The 20,026-nt window shown below is 32.0% G+C and overlaps 1 long non-coding RNA gene across 2 annotated transcripts; it reads left to right on the top strand.

Annotated features, from left to right (window-relative positions):
* Positions 1–5,535: 5,535 nt before the first annotated feature.
* On the top strand, positions 5,536–19,547 carry LOC127704460 (uncharacterized). Of its 2 annotated transcripts, none has more exons than XR_007983281.1 (3): positions 5,536–5,798; positions 9,853–10,044; positions 16,649–19,547. It is a non-coding gene; the product is annotated as an uncharacterized LOC127704460 (long non-coding RNA). The 2 variants fall into 2 exon arrangements; XR_007983282.1 differs by lacking the exon at positions 5,536–5,798 and adding an exon at positions 9,323–9,373.
* The last annotated feature ends 479 nt before the right edge of the window (positions 19,548–20,026 follow it).

The following is a 20,026-nucleotide window of genomic DNA, read 5'->3' as shown; positions in this document are numbered from 1 at the left end:
TCCACACTTGTTTATAAAGAAAAAAAAACACTTAGCTGTCGTTTCAGATGTTTAATTTTGAATGAATGAATAACTGAATGTAAGCATGTGTAAATAAATCTGTATATATAGTAAAGATAAGATTGTTGTCTATTGAACGTTCATCAATACAAACGTACTAGGTTCTTTTGAAAACCCATTAAGTCTTATGCAACTCTTTGATGCCTGACTGTATTAATATTCATTATGTATTTTCTCCCAATAATCTTTCCAGTTAAGATTCGCATTGTGAAATGGTTTAGATATTAAATAAAATTATATAGATGCAAAGTTGTCAAATCTTGTCTATTTGCATATTTAAATGACATTTGTGTTGGTGTTTATTAAATTCTGTGTGTTTTACAGTGTAACGGATAAGACGAAATCTCATTGGACTTCACTTTAATTATATAACCAATCAAAAGAGATGCACATTATGGAAACACTGTGAAATCATATCTCTTTCGAAACAAGACAGTAGGAATGTCAAGATTCAGCAATGTTATTGTCTTTGTATCCTTAGTTGTGTACTGTTTTGCTGTATATCGGAACATGTACGGATTTCGAAAAAAATACTTCATCAATTTAAAAATCATCGAAACTGTAATGGAGATGCAAATGGCCTCGAGTAATCTTAAATGTGGAGCATTCTGCTTGGAATTAAATGGTTGTATGTCATGGTCTTATAATAACATAACTAATAACTGCTATCTTTGGGATGTGGAATATATTAATTTGACTTCCGTAACTGTGACTCCAGAAATAGGATGGAATTATTTCACGACCAACAAAGGTTTGCATTTATTAGTCTTAAAACGTTTTAACATGAAGATTACAGACTTTGCCACGAAAATTTCGAAATAGCGCAGACAGTTCTTTTGAGATCCAAACTAAAAATTGAGATTTGATGTCAGGAATTTGAAATTCAAGATTAAAGAGTCGTAATGCTATTTCAAAATTGTAAACTCGAGAAAAAAAAATCCGAATTTCTGAATTCCGTTTTTTATGATTTGAAACGCAACATCTGGAATATCTTTTCCAAATGACATCTAAGTGAATCATCATTCTAATAATGACTGATTTTTTTGTACAAAGCCTGGGTCATATTTTCATTGGTTTGAAAAAAAGAGACGGGAGATATCAAAGAGACATTCAAAACCCATATTTCGAAGATAAACTGACTCCCTAAAGAAAACGACAAAAAGACAACAAAGTCCACAAATTTCATAACAACATAGAAAACTTAAGACAGGGCAACACGAACCCCACCAAAATACTGGGGGATTGCATGTGCTCTTGAAGGGTAGGTACATGTATATCTTACTCCACATGTGATACCCGTCTTGATACTCCTATAAATTACCTTGATAAGTTATATCAAGTGGTTAGGCATCATTAGCGGATTGGTAATTGACTCTTATCTAACCCTAAGACATTACCAAAAGACAACCTCAACGTTTAGTTTTATTTTGGTCCTTTTTAACATTCATTTTCATTTAGTCTGAGCCACTTAAAATTTCGCTATTTCTATAATGACATTGTTATTGTTTTGTATAACGATTTTTATAAGCTTGCAGAATTGATTGCGATATAGGATGTCGGACTAACATTTTATTTATAAATTACGTAAAATATCGGCAAATACTCACTTTTTCCAAGAATAATCGTATAAAGTCTTAAACTCCCCGGCAGTTCCAGCTCCGATCTGCATACTACTCTACTCTACTCTAATGGAGTAAAGGAAAATACATTTGTAGTTCCGGAACGGAAACGACCAACGTACGTAGTTTGGTAAAGTCTATGCCCCCTTTAGAAATTGCGGGAGCAACTACTGCCTTTAATTAACAAGGCACGGCCCCTAATAAAATTAGAAAAAAGAGTTTTTATTAAAATTATTTTATTTAAATCATGCGTTTATTTTGCATCATGACATTTGGTTACATTGTTAACCGGCATTTGATTGTCTTTAGTTTCGTTATTTAAAAACTTTCTGTTGAGTGGTTAAAAGAGAGATACTAAATTTCAGATTTCAAATTTCTGAAATTTTACCGGCGCTTTGTATATGCACCAATTGGAATTTCATATGCGCCAAAACAATCGTTCATTAGCGCCGCAAACCATGATATTTCATAAACCCCAGAACAAAATTGCACCAAGATTAAAGGTAAATAGTATGAATAATAATAATGTATATATTTTGACTATTTAATAGTTTATATTATAATCTACTTGTATTAAGCTATTCCATTCACCAGCAGTACATGTTACCCCTCGTCATCTACCATGGGGAGATAGTAGGTAGGACATCGAGCATGCTAAGATCCTAAGGATGTTGATAATGAATTTAAAACACAATATCTACATCTTTGGTTTGCATCATAAAATTATACGTGTTCCTACCTGTTGTCAAAGTGATTCTTCTTTAAGACTTGGCTCTGTTCTTCAATACACTGGATAATCTGTCTGTACGAAAATAAAATACGTATTCATTTCCTTTGTTTGTCTCAGTTTGAATTATGGTCATTCTGTCACCTCGAAAATTTGATTCAGAACATTGTACAATTATATACCTTACTGACTTGCAGGAATGTATGAGGAAAGAGTATGAACTAACCAAGGATTTGTATCGTAAGAGGATTCTTGCTATACAAATACTTGCTTACATACTCTGGAGGTATTCTACAAAATTTCATTTACGAGGATCGTTTCTGGGATATATTGAAACTTTAACCGTCATGTATGTGACCTGAAAAATTGCGCAAAATAAGTATTTATTTTTGGCGCAAATGAAATATAACTTTGTGGTGTAAACGTAATATGGTATTTTTCAAAAATTTACGCAAATGCAATGCCCTCATTTTTACTGTATTATATTTCAAAACCCGAATTAGATATATCAAATTAGAATTATAATTTTTGTTTTTGTATAGTAAAAACTGCATCTGTATAAATATAAGCTTAATTTATTAGATATTATCAACCTTTAGATAAGTGATCTTACTTTTAAGAAGCATTTCGTGACCACTGAAACTTGAAACTTTTATTTCTGAAGACATCATCAGGGGTATGTGAATATTAACAGCTGAAAAAAGCAATGAAATTAATGGAATGACATGGGTACATATGCAATGATATGAAGTACATATTTTATGGAATTTACAGTGGCAGGCAAACCTAATCTATAACAGACAAAACAATTTTACTAAACTTTGCAAATTTGACAAGAAACTATCCCAAGTCATGAGCCTGTAATTCAGTGGTTGTCGTTTGCTGCTGTATATCATACTTGTTTTTCATTCATTGTTTTGTACATAAATGAGACCGTTAGTTTTCTCGTTTGAATTGTTTTACATTTGTCATTTCGGGGTCTTTTATAGCTGACTATGCGGTATGGGCTTTGCTCATTGTTGAAGGCCGTACGGTGGCCTAAACTTGTTAACTTCTATGTAATTTGGTCTCTGGTGGAGAGTTGGCTCATTAGCAATTGACAACCTTTTAGAGTAAGTTCATTTAAAGGGTCGATAAGGTAAGCCGGATCGTATCAAAGTTTACGGGCTCGATAAACAATATATCCTATAATTAGTTTTCTACAGGTACAGCCAAACTTCTTAACTAAATATGTGTATCTATGAAATAATTTAGTAAAGGTTAAAAAGAAATGTGTGGTAGAAAGTTCCTTGACGTAATAAATTACCAGTAATACATAGATCATGTTCATTGAAATCTAAGAACTACAGACTCTGGCATAGCAAACGAGTTGGAATAAATAAACACCGTTAGAGGTTGCCAAAGGAACATCACCGTACAAGAAAGGAAAATTAACGATAGGGAACGAAAAATCGTTCCATTTGTTGTAAATGTTTGTGTACAGTTTGAAAAACTAACCGAATTAAAAGGCCCATCCAAACCACGCGATTTATCTAAAACACCCAAAGAATTGTTTAAATTCCAAAAAAGGTAATTCCACTATTTTTATATGCTTTATCACGAAAGTTATCGATACGTTCTTTGACTTTGTAGTTAAGGAACTGAAAAGCACTGAAAGATTAGTTGTAGAACACTTACTAGAGGCCGAGATAAAACGATATTTTACGTTTTTTTTGTGAAGTTAAGGTAACCAATACATAGTACGGAGCTTCAAATGTTCAGAAGAGGACTTTCAATTGATGTTTTATAGTGCGTCTTTTTATTTTGTAATGTTGCACTAATGTCTCAGATTAGGGTGAAGGTTGGCGCCTGTTAAAACGTTTAAACCTGCTGCATTTTTATGCACCTGTACTAAGTCAGGAGTCTGTTGTTCAGTAGTTGTCTTTTTTGTTGGTGTGGTTTATATGTGTTTCTCGTTTCTCGTTTTTTATATAGATTAGACCGTTGGTTTTCCTGTTTGAATTGTTTTACACTAGTCATTTTGGGGGCCCTTTATAGCTTGCTGTTCAGTGTGAGCCAAGGCTCCTTGTTGAGGGCCGTATTTTGACCTATAATTGTTAACTTTTGTGACTTGGATGGAGAGTTGTCTCATTGGCACTCATACCACATCTTCTTATTTATAATTAAGCTGAGATATGTAATGATATAATTGTTCACTATATGACTCTCTATGGAGCGAACCTGATTTCGAATGTCGAAAAAATTTTAATTTCATTCTTGAGAACATCCGTGTAGTATTTACGTCATACCACCACCACATTAATTGCTACTTTGTCGACCAGTACGAACAAAAACCGCTTGTGAGTACTTGCAGTTTGTTTCTTATTCTCGAAATAGGCGTATTATGTAACCTTTTCTTTATTTCTAATTATTTTCAAAATATTTTTATGTTTGCTTTAACTGATCACAGAGACAATGTTTGACTAGATTTGATCCATTTACATTCTTTGGTATATATACACTTTGTGACAGCCAGTACTCTGAAAGACCACACTCTTTCAAGGTATTTTAAATACAAACAATCCGTTTAGAATGGAAATTTTATTTCATATGCATGTTATCTAATAATATGTACAAAGTCAAGCAATTTTATCTTGCTTATTACAGATAATTCTTTTCCAAAATTCAACCATTCTGCTTTTGATAGAAACCAATAGGAAATTTTCTCTAGTTCAACATACATTTCTTCAAAGTACATATCTATAAAATTACAGACAGAATGATTCCTTTAAACTGTTAATGGTAAAACTCCAATTCTCACAACCATACATTAAAATAGGTAAAATCATTGCATAAAACATCCCAAGCTTATATCAATAGGTAAATCAAGTTTTCTACTTTTTTTCATAATACTAAACATAGCGTGTGAAAGTTAAGTTTTTAACGGATGTATAGTATAAGATAAACACAAATACCGTCACTATTAAGCCGGAAAATGACCATTGATTCATTGTGATTCACTAATAAGTAGGAGATGAACATCCCATTTCAATGATAATGTTACGACACAGTTATAAGTACTCGTGTTTCAGTTCAATAGTTTAACTTGTACTTAATTTCCTTGCATGCCATGGATAGTCCTTACTATAACGTTAACTCTATTCGGGAAGAAAATTTGAAAGGATTTCGAGGAATTACTGCAGAACAAATTAATCAATATGAAAGTCTAAAACGTGAGAAAGATAATAATATTAATACTTATGATGATTTACAATTAAAAAAAGACAATTTACACGTCAAGGAATTAAAATCAAATAAAAAATATTGGTTGTGCTGTGTACTTGGATTGTTTGTTGGATGCTGTGTTGCAAGTTCTGTGTTTTTGGCTGTTATATTGACTAGAAATAATAATGGTGAGTGAGAAGACATTTAAACTATTATTAAACACTGTCAACTCTATCAAAGTGCATCTTCAACAATGGCTACCCTACAACATTGTAAACTATAATAGAATTCACTGGAAATAATTGACATCTCATTTTTGTTGATATTATAATTGCTGATAAGATTTCTGCTATAATATTTGCTCAAATACAAACACGCGTAAAAATCATCATTCAAGGACAGTAACTCCTATTAGGATTTGACTGACAATTTTGTTGATAATTTTTTTTACAGTCTATCTCTATCTGTACTTATGTTTGCCCAAAACACAAAAAAGCCTAAAAAATAGCCAATCAGGAGCAAAAACTCCTCAGGAGTCAACTGACAATTTTGTCAATGTTGACTCATTTGAAGATTTTTTCTTGATGATCTGCAGTTTTGCTATATGAAGTCTCTCTTATCTATTACAGTTTCCAAAATGAAAGGCAAAAAACTCAAACATTTTTTTCTTTCAATTTAATATAGTTTTCAAGATAATTGACCAAAACCAAAGTTTTTCTCTAAGCACTATAATTTTCATCGTAATAGGCAAAATTGAAAAAAAGTAAAAATCGTCATTTAAGGGCAATAACTCCTATCAGAAGTCGTCTGATGATTTCGGCTATGTTGGCTTATTAGTAGATTTTGTCTTGCTTATCATTTTTGCTATATTAAGTTTCTCTGTTTCTATTTTTAGTTTTTAAGATAATAGTCAAAATTTAAAACAATTGATAAAGTCATTTAATGGCAATAACTCCTATAAGTAGTCGTCTGACACTTTTATTGTAGATCGACACTAGGTAGATCTCGAACACTTTTTTTTAAAACAAGATACAAATGTATACCATTGATGATTATGGCCGAATTTGGTTCCCATTGGCCTAGTAGTAGTTTCAGAGGAGATGATTTTTTTTCAAATTAACAAACTACAAACTACAACGGACACGGACGATAGACTACGGAAAACGGACGCCAAGTGATGAGAATAGCTGGTGAGCTAAAACTACAGTCAATAATTTTGAAGCTTCAGGTTTAACTTTTCACCTTCAAGTAGATTTCTATCTTTTAAATGAATTAATGAGATTCGAAAATTGGTAACCTACTGTTGCCTCTAATCTATTTACTTCTATCATTTTCCCTCATCTAAAATGAACTAAAAGCGACAACGTGCACCAGCACTGTATATAATTGACAAGTTGACTCCTTATTAACAATCGAGTATTAGAGAAATAAATTGGTATTCTATGTAATAAATTATAAAGTCAAACGTAGATTGAAAAGAAAGAAATGTTCAATACTTAATATATTCTAATTCTATTGTTTTGCCTGTGAGACATCTTATTTAATTATCATGTTTTATTTCGCTCTATTTAAGTTTCGCATTTTTAAAAGGAAATATGTAGTGCATGCACTAACCGATTTACTCCAGATTTTGTTGACACTGTTTAACAATTTTATAATTCTGTAGTGCGCGTTTGTATTTTCCAGAATAAATTTTCCATTTAACAACGAATTTGGTTTAAAGAAGACGACGCACTATATATTGCGTCCCTGTGCTTTGAAATGAATTGGTTTTGAATGTTTGTTATAGTTACATTTTTTTTATGTGTAAATGAAAGGACTAAGACTTACTCTCTTGCACTGTTATCATTTGTTTTTTTTTTCATTTGTCTTGTTCTATCATATCTGGCTGTAAATATATGCACAACATAGGAGATAGGTTTAAGTAATGCAGGTACATGTCTACTTTCCATCCCCTTTTGACACAATGCAGTTGTCAGATTATGCGACTTTATATAAAACTTCTTATGGAAAATACGCTCCAATTCATATGAATACAATAAACAATGATAAAGTAAATAAAGTTATTCAAATGAGCAAAAAAGACAACTTTTGATAACGAATTGATTTCTTAAACATTAAGCAATAAAGGAAACCATAATTATCTAATAACCCCTGTAATAAGCTTGTATAATATATATACTTTATTCCACTTGTTGATTATGTTTATATGGTATTATGAACAATTTTAGATGATAAGTCAAAATTCGCAAATTTTCCCTTTAATGATTTTGACATTGTTATAACTGTTTTTGTAACATTATCATGACATTGCTTATCGTGAATTATCACGCGCTGTTCGTACTGAAATATTATCAAACGGTTTGACTCCCACTAGGTCGGTACTGCTACTGGTTAACATCGAGACCCAGAAGATACCACCCGCCTAGCCCAGTAGCCATATCATGATAACGATTAATTAATTTTGTAAATACAGTTCGTAAAAGGTTGTAACTCCTTCAGGGAAAATTGATCATGGCTGTAAGGTCCCTTCGATTTTATGCTTTTCAATTGTGGCCTTTCGAAACATTTTTGGGCTCGGGCGTATCTTATGATGAATAAATCAGAAACACGTGTTTTACACATGGACATCATACATTTTTTTAACAAAAAGCTTAATCGCACGGCTTTGTAACTTCACATATGTTTCACCAGTCGTTGATAAGTTTGGTCATAAATTATTAAAACCTCCTTCGGTTTGCTAGTAAAACAGAGAAAAACTATTATTTCTATCGTGCATAACACACATATGCAATCCGATAAATCGATTTACATTTCATCATATTGATATAATAAAATCCAGCTGCGCGACACAAAGGGAAGTTTTTCAAACTCGTTCGATGCCTTCACTGGTCAAGAAATTAGAATACCTTATAATCGGTACTAATCATATACTAATCAAAGATAAGTCCAGCTCTGCATAATTAATAAAACCATAAAAGTATGGCATTTATCAACACAATAGGGTAAATATTTTTAAAAGTGTTGTTCGAACATACATAGGCTGATAATCCTATATTAGTCAAGCCTTGTGTCACTTGATATGGCTGATATTAGGTTATCAGTTGGGGAGAGGGGGCGGGGGTTCGTATATCGGAAGTATACATGTATGATAAACAGATTAATGCCCGACCTTTTCCATATCCGAACGGTAATCATTACACACTCGGATAGCGCCTCCGGCTAAATGAAAGTCTAGGTATTATGACAACCGGGACATTTAAATATCTTCATCGTTTGAACTCTGGTTGGTAGCTGTCTCATTGGCAATCATAACACATCTCCTTATTTTCATACCGATATGGAAAAAGTTGTGTTTTTTATGTGTAAATAATCTGCTTTTACCGCAAAGTCATGAACAAACAAGGATTAGATTATTTACATACACAGATTATACTATTTATATAGTAATAGGAGTCAATTAAATATAATGGCTGTTCACAAAATAATCTTGATGACACAATTTTCTTCAGCTTACGCTTTAAAATGACTTTTTAATCTTATACGTCATGTATTATAAAATACAGGAATTAAATGTTTTTTAAGCTATTATTGTTTTATGTATACCGGATATCGTATTTCTTATGATATCCTAAAACAGGCGAGATCTATTTTTAAATTTCCTTTAAACCCATACTGGCTTAACTTATGAAAGCATTCTTACAAATCACGTAAAAGAATGAAAAATCATTTTACCAAAGATCAACGTTGCCTTGAGAAAAGGGTATCGTATATTTTTAAAACTAGATGTACAGGGACGTCACATATACCCCCGTTTTTACCAAATCACAAGGCCAGTAATTCCATTAAAATGGTAACTCAACACGCAGCGCGATCTCGAATTGTCACTCATCCTTACAGTCCTGTTAAATATTATCTTATACTACAGCAATAACCTGCATTTAAATGTCCGGTCAACAAATGGATTGAGAGAGGACGGATGGACGAAAACGGACTGTGTTTAAATGATCTTCGCTTTACAATGGGTGGGATTTAACTAAACAAATAAGAAACTTATTATTTGAAATGGGGTAACATCAATGGAATGTTCTTGATCCCAGCAGTTATACGATTGATATTTCAAAGGAAGTTTTACAAAGCTAGAAAAGAAATGTTGAGAAACATCTCAATCGATTAGTTATTTTAGATTTAAAAAAAAAGTATTGTGTTCTGTTACTATTATAAGCACATATTTTTTTTCAGAATGTATGGCATTAAGTGAAAGGTGTCCTGTTTCCAATGGTTACATTTATTATGCTGATTTATGTTTTTGCTTTAAGTACATTAATACAGCGTCACAGTATGATAATGCCACGATGCAATGTTTGCTCGATGGAGCTGAGCTAGCAAGAATAGACACAGAAGTTTTACAAAAAAGAATGGAAACATATCTAGGTATGGTTAAATGGAAATGCACAACTTGATCATGCACTTACATGAGCAACACGACAGATGCCACATGTGGAGCAGGATCTGCTTACCATTCCGGAGCACCCGAGATCACCCCCGGTTTTTGTGGGCTTCGTATTGCTCAATTTAAGTTTTCTGTGTTGTGTTTTGTATACTGTTGCTTTTCCTTTGGTCTTTTTTATGCCATGTCGTTGTTAATTTATTTTCGACTCATGAGTTTGAATGTCCCTTTGGTATCTTTCGCCTCTTTTTGGTTCCATATTATATCATGCTTGATTTATTTGCAAATGCTAAGTTTCTTTCCGCACACTTAAAGTTTAACAGCAACAGAACTTAAATTGAAAATATAAAACACATTGGAACAAATAACATACATTAACGTTTAAAACAAATTAGTTTAATCCTTTGAAAAGAACACTGTCAGAACAGCGAAAAAAATATGTATAAAATATGCGTACGCCACGTGCTTTTAGTTAGCTATATAGGTAAATGTCCTTCGTTGCGTTCGTAGATTTAGAACAAAAAAGTACCTGTTTGAAAAATACAATACATCTGTCATGGATCAGCAATAAAAAGGTGGTGAGAAAAAGCAGCAAGAACTCCACCAAAAACCGAGGATAAAATCAATTGCTCTGGAAGGGTCAGTCGTTCCTGCTCCACTGGTGACTTCCGTTTTGTTACTCTTATTAAATGAATTGATGAGTGTTACTGTTATTGAAGATCTGAACTAGATTTGCAATTCCCGGAATTTGATTGTACCTATTTTATTTAGAACTATAATTATGCACTCGGGGTTTAGAGCTTGGTATTGTATTGCCACATGTCTATTGTTGAAGACTGTATGCTGTACTTCACATGTCGTTTGGTTATATTTGTCGTTGGGCTGCTTATCATTTGTCCTTAACACTTTAATTCACATAGAAACATTATATCCTCGTATTTCATAGAAAACGACAGAGATATCCTATTATACTTGTATGTTGCCTCGTTCTATTTAGTGGTCTTATGTTTGTATGGAAGTATATTAAATTTGGGGCTCCTATAATGTTTATTGCCATAGATGACTTTGTAAAATAACCAAATAACTAATTTTAAAAAGCTTTCGCGGTGTGTTTTTACTACATGACCAAGTATTACACATGCTAGTTTGGAACATTTGTTTATTGTACTACGGTATTATGAAAACAACATTAACATCTAGAAAAAAAAAGAAAATGAAAACATTGAGTCTGTGTTTTGGGTCACAAAGAACACAAGTACAAGTTTAATAGATGTGAAACAAATCCATAGGAATATTGATTTTTACTCGAAAAAAATCCAGACATGTATAGAAATTAAGTTAGTCTCAACAAGTACTTTTTCGTCCGATTTCAATTCTTTTGGTAAATGTTTGCCAATGTTAGAAATTATTGATTCTAGTAATTTATTTTCATTTATAATCAGAATTTTGTATGTGTATAGGAAAGGCTTAATTATAAAATTTTGATAAACGCATTTTATTTTAAGGGTTACCGTACATTCAATTTTTAAAACTCATATCAATGCAATTAAGGGGATACGGAACACCTAAGAAAGATGACTCTTACTCATAGTTTGTTTCATTGCAGCGTTTTAAAATCACATGCAATATGCAAGAATTTAAAAGATCCAGATCAGAAGGTTTACATTGTTGCTAAGAGCAGATGTACATCTATTGTTATTAGTTTAATCTTTTAACAGTGGCGGATCAAAAAATTTTCATAAAGGGGGGGGGGGGGGAAACACTCTTTATCCGCCTCTGTTTAATCTATTTATAGTTACACATTTTCCATAAATGAATCTTTAAAGAGACCAAAGAGAAAAATTTCAAAGCAACATAAATTTAAAAAAGAAAAGCAGATTTTTTCAAATGGGCAAATGAAGGAAAACAGAAGGACCCAGACGTGTTTAACTATTTTGGCATCTTTATTGACTTTAATGAACACTAAAGCTATATTCAAAACTACATTGATATAGCAGCAGAGGTTGAGGTTACTAATCCCTTTTATGGGAAACCACAGTCCTAGGTTTTGGGGAGAATAATAGTTTAACTAGACCTGCTTGCTTCAGGCATGTACTGTTGTATTTGCAAGTACCCTTTCCACCTATCAGCAGGAGAAAAGTTATTTGGGTTTAGCGGCGTTTTAATGACCTCCCTTACTCCTAGAAAGGAAAAATTGGCTCACGAAAGAGAAATAACTTTGTGTCGTCTATATTGAATCCAAAAAGTATGCACGTGCTGTCTTAAAACTTCTATGAAATTATCAGAATTGACTCCAATGAGAAATCTGAGTATTTAATTGTTACAGTTAGTCTGACTCTATTAAGGTTTTGTTCAATACGACTCGTGTTTATATCAACAGAAAGTAAGAATGCCTAACAATAAAAATATAACCAAATAAATAAATAAACCAAGGACAATTCTGCTTCTATTCGTACCAATTTGATTCCACGATACTTTTTTTTTGAAACTGTAGTTTTGAATGAAATACACTTAGTAATGTAAAATATTGTAGGTTACGAATAATTTATATATGACATGTGAATTTATGTGTTGAAAAACGCTGGCATGTTCGTTTTTTATGCAATTGAAAATTTTAGGACATGATTTATAATCATATAGAAAAGTAAAAAGATACCAAAGGAATAATCAACCACTAGTGCACCATTTACAAGTCGAGGGACAAAGACACAGGCACTTGTCTCAGAAAAAGAATTTCCTATATACCTATATATATCATATCCAGAAATCAACGCCACTTTGCTGATTTGAATATTATACTAAAGAAATCGGATACGGGTCACGGAAATTATATTGAAATGATAGGGAATTTTGAAAAAAAATATCTGTTTTAACTTTAATTTAAGTGATAGACAGGTTGCGGGGACAGAAAACAAATATACACAACAATATACACCATTTAAACGAAACATAATGACTGTCGTTGCAAAAATCAAGGTTCCTGAGCTATTTTAAAAATCGAAGCGAGAGGCTTTTAACATTGCAGTATAAAATACAGGCTAAAATGGCTGAAACGTCAAATTTGCAAACTTCGTGTTGAAAATTGGCTAACAAGGCCATTAAAAACAGGTTGCGGGGATGAAACTTGAAACTTGAATGTCCAAAGAATAAGTAAGCCCAAACCTTGTATGGGTAGTCGTTGAACTCTAGGTTCCCACGTAAAGTTAAAATGCCCCTATTTCAAGAAGAATAAACTCACGAAAAGACGAAAAATTCACTAAATTCGCGTTCATTGTTTTGATTTTGACCGCCTGACAACTTTACGGAAAATCAGAGTGATTATGAACAAGGACTCTGTGACGGGCAACTTATAATATCCGTGTTTTAAAGATTTTAATGATATAAAGCCAGTCCAGTTCAAACTATTATCACGTGGTACAATTCTCATTTACATATTATGAATATTAATTAGCAAAAGTACTACTAATTTCTGGCTATGTTAAGGTATATAGGAAATTTTGAGATAAGTGCCTGTGGACAATAAAAAAAAACCCATCAGATTCAGTCCACAAAACATTACACAGAAACTAAGAATTGAGCACACTAAAATTGATCTCAATAAGAAAAAAACTATGTCATTCAACTCTGAGTTTTCAACCTTTATCCTGACAGGTGTAGAAAATAAACAGGTGTCTTCTATTCCGTCCGCAATTTTTAGGGGGAAAAAAAATCTAAATTTAGAACCATGGTTGAAACTGAAACTACACATGATAAAAATAGAACATGTTATTTTTGCTTTATCAAATTCTAATTTCGAAGGGATAGCGAAATTTGTTTTCTTCTATTGTGCTTTTGTGTATCTTTCCGAAGTAGTGAATGCAATTTTGAAGTAAAGTTTTTCTTCTCAAGTCTCATTTCAAGATAATGACTGAATAGAGTAAAAGGGGGCCAAAAAATAATGTGACACTTGTAACTGCAATTTGATATTTGGTGGAATGATATGTGAAATGAGTTAAGACCCTTACATTTGATAGCATTTTAAAGACTGATTTGTTTTAATCTAAAAGCTAGTTGTATCCAATTTTCCTAGCCTCTGCAGAAATACTATCAAATTCTATGTTTAACGAACTTGACTACACAAATTAAAGGATCTTGCACGGTCAGCTCTATGCTATTACCTAGTTCAAATTTTCAGGAGCTGTAACAGTGGTTATTTGCAAGAATGGATTCGTCGTTCATTTTTGAATCGTATATATATATTTTTAAATTTGTGGACCAACAAAATAGAAAATCTTGATAATGTAAAAATATCTGCCGATTTTTAAAATTTTCGCTATGTATCCTTTGTATTTTTGGCGTCTCATGCTGTTAATTTTAACCTCTCGTATTTCAAAAAAGAAAACGGTTACTCCCTTTTTTATTTTTTATTTGGTGTACTTTTACAAGCAGAATTTGTATGTGAAATTAAAGAAAATTCTGTGGCGTAGTTAAGTACACTTCGCCTTAATAGAATCTAAGACTTTTTTGCAATTTTTATGTAACTACATGTATTTTTTTTGTCTTGATAACAGATACTTTAGTTATTTCGTATGCATGGAATTTGTTGATATGTCATAATGTGTGTCTATATTGTTGTATGGTCGATTTGAATAGCTCATTAGAGCTTGTGTAATATGTATTTGTTTACTAAATATTGACTCTAAACAAAACTTTGAATTGAATTGAATTGAATTAACAAGCCAAATATCTCAGGCCTAGGTCAAAACACAACTCGTTATGGCCTGCACAAGTGTTTCTTGCCAACACTACAGTTATCGTCCTCGAGGTCAAAGTTCAAGGTCACATGAAGGTCATAATTGAACGGGGGTATACAACCTCATGATGATACATCCACATGCCAAAGATGAAAGGCCTAGGTCAAAAGATGAAGAAGTTATGGACTGGTAGTGTTTCTTGCGAAAAAATACATTAAGCTCAAATTTGAAGGTCACATGAAGGTCATCATAATACATGACACTTAACCTCATGATGATTCATCCACATGTCAAATATCAAAAGCCTAGATCAAAAGAAAAAAAGTTATGGCCATTATGTACTATCAGAATAGATCTGGCTCTTATTTATTGAGCCAATTTGAAGGTGGGGGCATATTTTAAACTTTAATTGAAAAAAATCTGGTGGTTAAATTTTTATAAATTTTTGCAAGAATAACAGACTGATATAGCACTACAAATGGTTAGTTTTTTGAAAAAATTAAACGACACATTTAAAAAAAAATCCTTCTTCAAATACTAGACCCATCATATTCAATTTTGGGGGCTGAATCTGAGATCTGCCTTTTTTAGTTCGGACAAAAAATTAAATCCAGAATAAAAAACTTACAAGTAAAGGGTATCGGTGAACTAAAATTCGTCTCAGTTATCACTTTAAACTATGCTATTATCAATTTAGGATTTATTTTTGAAAATATTAACATATATACCCCTATACCCATATTTCTGAAACTTCCAAGCTTGGCCGATATTAGCATGTAAAAGATGCCATATTTGAGTTGCCAAATCTTTTAAACCTATGGTTCAAATCTTCTGAAATTTTTACAAGATTTTAAGCTAGGCCTAGTTTTTCAATGAGAGAAAACAAGAAAAATTAAATGACAGCGACTCTGTTCACAAAAAATCTTACGATTAAAATTGATCGTAAGTTATACTGAAATGTGTATGACTTACGATTATTTTTACTCTTAAGATTTTTTGTGAAAAGTGTCGCAGGTTTTTTTTGGGATATAGTGTTGGGTACCCCCTTAATACTGTACTACAAATTTGATCGAACCTTATATATCTATTTGGAGTTTCTGTTTTTAATAATTATTAGGAAAGAAGATTTTTACATTAAATTTAACCTGATGTTCACTCGAAAACAAAAACGTAGTCACAATAAAAAAATCCGACGAGTTCACTCGAAAAACACAATCCTAACTGGACAGAATACCTCCCGTTATTACTTTAATACGTGTCCATGCATATTCATCCATTTGTTATTGTTTCATAAACATATAATAACTCAATAACACAAAGGTTTTTATACAGAATAATGCATGAATTAAACATGAACGCGTGAAGCAATCGAATTTTGCGTTGGGTTACATGTTACCTAAAACAAGGTTTGAATTCGCTTACATATTGTACCCAACATTATTGTTTTGCGTTAATCAATATATTTAAGTTCATACACCTATTTCGAAAACAAACCGCAATAATGATATCAATGATTATGTAAATGCAAAACCTTTCGGAATTTGGGGTCCTCAATGCCCTTCAATTTCGTACTTTATTTTGCCCTTTAAAATTTTTTTATTCAAGCGTCACTGATGGTTGTTTTTAGACGAAAGACCTGTCTGGCGTACACAATTTTAAGCCTTATACCTATGCCGAGTATAGTCACATACAATTGTTAAACAGTTTTCACTCCGTCGAAACTGATGATTAGCTTTAAAGTATCTGTTTGCTGCTAAATAATTTTTCAATATATATTTACTTCATTACTGTCAAACTGACTCAGTAACGTACAATCTTTAAAACAGAAATACAACGAATTTATTGTACACTTCAGACACAGTTGATAACGGTGAAGTCTGGATACAAGGTTTTTTAGACAACGCAAGTGGAACAGCTGTTTGGAGATATAATGATGGAACAGAAATGACGTATTTTAATTGGAACACAGCAGGAGGTCAGCCACAGCTAACGCCTGGTGAAATATATGTGTTAATCAGGAAATCACAAGGATATAGGTGGCACGATGGCCATGCATTTGCCCAACTAAGATCATTGTGTCAAATTGTATAACCTTTTACTTACCGTAAATTACTGAGAAGGCAATAGTGTTTTATCTTGTATTTAAATTTTTGAAATAACAAAGACTGAAATAAAAATGTAAAATTACTGAAAATATATGTTTTTTTAAGTAAATTCCCTTTATTTAATTTTTAAAACTTGTGAATGTATTCGAAATATATATAAACTGTTAACCAAATGAATACATATCAGACTATGATAAACTGTACATAAACGCTTCTCGAATTTTTATTGATAGAAAACACACCAATAGGACCGACGACAATTACAAATATTCACTTTTTCTATAGTAAACTTTTTAATAGGAGAATACCATTGAAATGTTGTATGTACTTCATAAGTGATAATATACACCTGTAAAGGCATGTTGGAAATTGGATTTTATATTCTTTACAACCGATTTGAAAGTAAATGCGATTGGTCCTGATAGTTCCTACAAAGGATATTCACTCCACCGACATTTGTGGTTACCTTCGACCATTAATTCGATGAAATGATATTATAAATTATGTTTACTTGATTACGATTACTATCATATATGTTCATGTGTATACTTCGGTTTTTTGTTGCAGTCTCAGTGACGTATACCTGTGCATATACTTTATGTTTTTAGGTTAGTAGATGCTTAGTGCCACGTTGTCCCCTTTATGAGACAATACATTATTCAAAACATTGGTGTAGAGGTATAATACCTGATTTTGATTTTGTTTTATGAGAAGAGGTGTCAGATTTATATCAAGGCAATATCAAACGCACAAAACAATGGATAGAAACTAGACATTTATAATAAAGGGTCTTCAACGATAGACAATTTTCATACAATATGTCAATCTACATGTACAAGTCGTTCCGAGTCTTGACAAGATGTGAATATATTTAACATTGTCTCTCAATTATCTTAAAATGCATCAAAAACCACTGACTGAAATATGGTAATGTTTTTGAGTTGCGACTGGCATTTTATAAAGTGTTATTTTGTTACATAACGGAACTATAAACAACTGTCATACAATTTGGAGGCTTAGATAGCTATAAAACCATTCGTTCAGTTGGTTGATATAGTCTTACCTTTTACTTTGTCAGTTTTTAAGAACTTCTCACTTTTTGAATTTACCTTGGAGTTTGGTATTTTTGTTAATACATTTTTTTTATATTATACATGAGATGGTCAGAATATCTTTATTTGAACCTGGCCATTTTCCTTATTTCATCTTGATAAGTGGAATATCAAAAGGTAAAAAAAAACAATACAAATCAATTTAATTAGTTTTATTGATAAAAATAAACATGCGCACAGCTACAAGTGAAACATTACTAATAAATACCTTTTCATAGACTCTTACATTTGTGTGTACCTGTTTTTGACGGCAAACTTAATTTATATGGCAATATAGCCTACCTGTCATGTTAGTATGACCACTATACTTTCATCAATGTATTCATTATACTTGTCAAAGATATTTGAGTTTAACTGTTTATAATTATATTTGTATAATAATATATGCACAGATGAAGCGATTTATAGCATAAAATCCAGCTTGAGGTGCTAGCGGACGTCTTAAACTACGAGTGAATTGTTAGATTTTGTTCATTGTTGAGGAACTCACTTTGACGTTGAATAATAGTCTGAATGCTTTTGCAAATGCATTTATTTTTTTATGTATTTTCCACTACATTTTTACATTTTTACCTTTTTACCTTACGACGACCAAAGTGGCGTAATTTGACGCCCTTCAAAAAGAAGTTTGCAAATACATTTCCTTTGTTAAATACACAAGAATGTTTGATCTGTTTATGAAAAATATTTACAGTTTTACACTACTTTTTAGTGTTTGATACATATGTATTTATTTAAAAAGGCAATATGTTGGCCATAGTTAGACTAGCGGTAAAGAAAGGATATATATGGTGTATAGACCTATGATATAAAATCCTTCTCCTACTTGACAAATAACAAAGTAAATTTAAATATATTTAAAAGGAACAACACTTATAATATTTCAATTTTGATATGATAATTTTTTTGAGGGTTATTGGACTTTTTTAAAAACAAATTATATTAATACATTTTAACACAATTCAGTTTTATGGACGGAACTCCCCTGGAACCGTTTGCCAGAAAGATTTCATATTTGTCATCATGTTTAGTTGACCATACTATACCGTCGTGTCGTTTGTATTTGACAATTCTTGTAGGGATAATAGGACTTTGATTGAAATTTTTTCAATATCGTAATACATTGGCACCTTGAAAACAGAGTTCCACTAGACCTTGAGCCCGAATGGCTTTATTCTTAGAAATATTTTTCATTTTGCCGTGTTCAGCTCAAAGTCACAGAGAGGCTTTCAACAAGACGAAAAGCGCACACATAAAGGACAAAGTCTGAGAGAAATCCCTTATCTTGAAGTATCGGTTTTAGGTACTGACGTTGTTTATCATTTTAATTACGTGTTATAGTGTTCTTTTTATTTGTCTTTGTATAATTATTTACTATTGAGTCCATTTATTGGTAATATCCTTTTGGCGTGGATCGGTATTTATACATCCCGCCATTGTGTTATTGTGCTATGGTCATTTTTGTATTCCTGTCTTTTATTTTTGCTTATGTGCTTTGTCTATATAGTGTCTACTGTACCATGCCATTTTGTTTTTCTTTGTTGACATAGGAGTTTGTTTTTATAATGATTAAAATTATAACACAATGTTAACTGCTGGACATGGTGCTTTACCCCAATTTTGACATTTTTACATATTATGTCTGTTTGTTTTGCTTTCACATTGTTGTCAATATAATGGAATGTTATGCAACTGTCATACAAGTGAGAGGTTTAGCCAGCTATAAAACCAGGTTTAATTCTCCATTTTCTACATAATGAAATGCTTGTTCCAAGTCAGGAATATGACAGTTGTTTTCCATTCGTTTGATGTGTTTGAGCTTTTGATTTTGCCATTTGTTAAGGGACTTTCCGTTTTGAATTTTCCTTGGAGTTCGAAATTTTTGTTACTTTACTTTTTATGACATATCCACGGAATTCTTTGTTCACAATGTAATTGTAATAACATAACCGGTACCAATTTTACTGCACAAGATGCGCATCTAAAATACGAAAGAATAAATACGCAATTTCTGTA

This window comes from Mytilus californianus, unplaced genomic scaffold (assembly GCF_021869535.1).
Source record: "Mytilus californianus isolate M0D057914Y unplaced genomic scaffold, xbMytCali1.0.p SCAF_6, whole genome shotgun sequence".
In the NCBI taxonomy this organism is placed as follows: Eukaryota; Metazoa; Mollusca; class Bivalvia; order Mytilida; family Mytilidae; genus Mytilus; species Mytilus californianus.
This window is presented reverse-complemented; position numbering and strand designations above follow the sequence as displayed.